Genomic DNA, 4,603 nt, shown 5'->3' on the forward strand with positions numbered 1-4,603 from the left:
CATACCTCTGGGAATGCAGTGCAGCTTCTTGCCACTAGGACACCAGAGCTCCCCCAGCAACATTGCATTTCTGATACTTCCTCCATCTTTATAACTCTAGCTGATCACAGCTATGAAAAGGTCTCTACTTTAAGGCTCTATGCTTACATTGGACTCAAATGGAAAATGCACAAAGAGCTTTTTGGACTAAGATCCATTCACAGCTGCCAGAAACAACCTACATATTTGTTCTCAAGTTAAATTCAAATTTGTTCATCTTTACTTGTTGAATAGTAATTTTAGTTATCTTTTATCTTAGATGTCACCAAATTGTCTCTGATCCCGAAGAGTAACCTCAAGTACATCAAATTGAAATGTTTCCCTTCTCAATAATTATTGGCATGTGTGAGGCTGTCAGACAAAATTCCGTGTTAATATATAGGGTTTTAATGAATAGATTTTAAAATCTATGTCTTAACTTGAAAGTTTGACTGAAACAAGTCTACCATTGATAACACTGCTGAAATTTTAAATACTTGTGGAATCACAGGAAGATGAAAGCAACTATAGTATGACTAACATAGCAGTGGTGGAAGTGATCCATCCACACAAATTTATAATTGATGCTTGCATTAACTGTAGAACAAAGTCCAAATTCATATTTAGTCTAAAAGTGATTATTGGAATTCACATTTAAGCTGATTTACTCCTTTTGTGGATCTGTTATTTGAAAGAATATATTAATTCTGAGACACCTAAGGTTGCTTGTGAGATTTTTGGCTTTTAACAGCCAGTCAGAGTTGTTACAGTTCAGATTCCCTGTTGGTCATTTAACCAATCCTTTTAGTAAGGGACTAAGACTATCCACAGAACTCTGTAACCATGGTGATAAGATGCCCTATTTTAACTTTTCAACAAAATAGATGAGATGCTTCCACACGTCTCTGCCTGTGGTTCCCAGTGGAATTTTTGGGAGCCATTCAAGCATTTAAGGTATAGAATCAGACCTTGAACAGATAATTACTTTTTCTTTTATAGTGGTCTCTTTTAAATTAGTACGGGTAACTGACAGCAGTGACAGTCCATGACCAGCTAAATGTGAGGTCTGGGGCAAGCCTGGGGGACTTAGCCTTCTTCTAATGCACTAACTAGAGAAACACTTTTTCAAGCTGAAGGCTTTACTTTTTAAACAAAATGAGTGTACTTACCAGTAATAAAGACTGTGTGCTTTGTTCTGTGTAGGTAATCAAAGTGTTCATTTAAACTGTGTTTTTCAACTAAGACTGGTCTAGATCTAGTTAGAAGTGTACATTTGAGGCTTAGAAGAGCACTGAGAAAATTCAATGTTCAAATAACCTACATTTTTTGTAGCCTGAGGTCTAAAACTCAACCTGCCAGAGTTTCCCTTTCAAAATGAAAGATTTACAAGACATTATAATGTTAAGTGTCTCTGGGAAAGGCATGCTTTTCAGTAGGGTGGAGACTGAAAATAAGTAACTTATAAAATAAAAAAAGAGTCTGTGGTTGTATTTGGTATGCTCAGTGTTGTTCTATTTAATTGTATCTGTCTTTTGTTTTTTTTAAGCAACATTTCATAATAAGGTGATTTTATAAAAAATACTTTAAAATACTTAATACTTTGCTGTTACCTTTTAGTTCAGCTGAGAGCTAGACAATAAATAAGGGTGATGGAAGAAAAATTAATGCCTTTAAATGGTAGTGTTGCAGAAGAGTACTGAATATCCCTTGAACTTCCAAAAGAACAGACAGACATGTTTTTGATAAGGTGCAGCCAGAGTGCTCCTTGGAGGCAAGTATGGCAGTTTTGTCTCTGTATACTTTAGACACATTACTAGGAGAGGCTATTCCTTGGAGGAGGATATCATTCTTGGAAAAGAGGGGGAACAGCAAATGAGGAAGACTCCCAACCAGGTAGCTTGATACAGTGACTCTAACAATGGGCTTCATTCAGTATGCTAGAGATTGTGAGGTTGGCACAGGCTTGGACACACTCGACGTGAAGGCATCTAACAACAACAACAACAACATATTACCTTTTAACAGTGGGAGATGTGGCAAAACAGGATTCTTAGAAGACTGAAGCCAAATAGCTGCTCTCACATTTAAATAGGTCAAATTATCTTGAATTTGTCAGAGACTTATGACTTCCACCACATATTAACTTATTTTGAACTTCTACTCCCTTATTTACACCTCTGGTTCTTGCAGGTCAGAAAAAGAGGAAATCTAGTAACTGTAAGGATCCAGACTGAGAATAAAGCATCTGTTTCTAGATTTGCCATTATTTTTAACACATTTGTGTGGGCGCTGGAGCTTTTCTGTAACTCATTTCTCTTTTCCATGTCCTTATAGCCACCTCTAGAATATCATCAGAAAGAAATCTACACATTTAAATAACAAACCAAGCAGATATGCATTTTTGAATCTTTGCCCTTGATGTACTCACTAATGTGTGCTAACTATTTTTGTTTCCTGCACAATAAATAAAGGCAAATTATTGTTTTTGTTGGATGTCATTGAGTTGATTTTCACTTAGTCACCCTTTGTTATAAAACAGAACTGTTCTGTAGGGTTTTCTAGGCTGTAATATTGACTGAGCTGCTGGGTATGCTTGAAAGGCCAACCTTTTGTTTTGCAATGAAGTTCTTAACCTATTGCTTCACCAGGACTACTTAAATAAATGTATATACAACTACATGAATGTGGCAGAGCAATTCTTATAGAAGGGTAACTTGAACTGACGTTGAGTATTGTCTAAGTTGGAAACACATTGTGAGTGTAACTGAACAATCCAACGAAATGAAGCTGAGGCATTGAGATCATGAAAAGTTTTGTTAGTGTAGGAAAGAGATTGAATAATCTATTTCCAGACTTCAATCTTCATAGGAGAGGTACTAACTAGACAGTCCTAGCTGACACTACTGTAGCCATACATATTGAGATTGAGAATACAGCAGGGAGATTGAGAAGAACAGAGGCAGTGGGCACAGATGTGAGACTGATGAGAAGCACTGTTCTTTCTTCCTTACTTAGAAGTCTTCAGAGTCATAAGAGAATATTGTTGTTAGGTGCTCGGGTTTGATATCTGATTTATGCACAAGAGAACAAAATGCTACCTGATCCTAAGACATCCTGATCCAGCACCAAGCTTTTGATTATTAGTGTGGCTGGATGTAATTGAGAAGTATAAGGTCTCCTGTTTTGCTCTTCAATTTTCTTCGGGCACTTTGGGATCTCTCTACCTTTTGGAAGTGGATTGTCAAGGTTTGCACTATAGTTCATCTTAGTGCGGAAATTTTACTGAAACATGTTCAATATCATAGCAACACATAAGACTTCATTCTCAAACTGATGATAGCTCTTACTGAGATGTATTATTTGGAATCACATGCAAGCTTCCCATATGGAAGGCAGGAAGTAGCAAGCAAGAAAGTTTGATAGAAATGTGAAACCTGGCAAGGAAATAGAATACTGCTACATTGTGGACATTTTAACTAATGTCATTAAATTAAATATGTGTAATATTATCATGGGAAAAAATGGAAACCTATATTGATCAGCAAACATTTACTTAAACTATAACTTAAAAGTTAAAAAAGGTCTTAATTTCTCCTACTGTAATTTGTATGTGCTATTGAGTCAACTACAACTCACAATGACCCAATGAGCAACAACAGATCTGAATCTTTCCTTATCCTGTGTTATTCTTTTATCTCCTCACGATATGCTTGAGCTTACTCTTGTTATTAGGTGCCATTGAGCCTATCGTTATTGTTATGTAATGTTGAATTGCCTGCAACTCATAGTGACCCTATGAACAACAGCTCTGAAGCCTGCCCTGTCCTGAGCCAATCTCACTGACTCCCTCCATTGCTCCAGTTGCTGTATCAATCTATCTCATCTGGGGTCCTCCTCTCCTCCACTATTCCTCTACCCTTCTGAGAGTGATGTCTTCCAAAGACTGGTCTCTGCGGTCAGTTGCCCAAAGTATGTGAGATGGAGCTTCAAAACCCTAGCTTCCAAGGAGAAACTTGGTTTCTTGTGATTAAAAGTTGATTGGGACTGAAGCCCTGTGGCCTTAGGGCCCGGTATAAAGACTAATTTGCTATTAGAGTTTAAAAGTAAATTGTTTGCTTGTTGTGTTTGGGGAGAACACTGGTTTTGTTTTGTCTTTTTTTAACAATACTTGTCTGGTTTGCTGTACTGAGATAACTTGTGGGTTGCTATGATGCTAAAAGCGATGTCACTGCTGTGTTAAATGGCACACGGGTTACCCATGGTAAACAGATTTTAGTAGAACTCCCAGAATAAGACAGACTAGGAAGCAGGATTGGCCATCCACTTCTTAAATAACAGGCCTCTGAAAACTCTATGAATAGTAGAGGAATGCAGATAGTTAATAGCATTAGTGGTAGAGCTCAGATTGGAAGTAAATAGAAATGAGGAAAAATAATGACAAATATCCTTTAATAATTAGAACATAGTATAGCTTGAATGCTGGAAAACTAGAAATTATGAAAAACAAAGTAGAGTGCATGAACATTGACATTCAAGGCATCAATGAAATGAGATGGACTAGCTTTGGCCAGTTTGAATCAGATAC

Source organism: Elephantulus edwardii, unplaced genomic scaffold (assembly GCF_000299155.1).
Source record: "Elephantulus edwardii isolate Elephantulus edwardi_28Jun2011 unplaced genomic scaffold, EleEdw1.0 scaffold00122, whole genome shotgun sequence".
In the NCBI taxonomy this organism is placed as follows: Eukaryota; Metazoa; Chordata; class Mammalia; order Macroscelidea; family Macroscelididae; genus Elephantulus; species Elephantulus edwardii.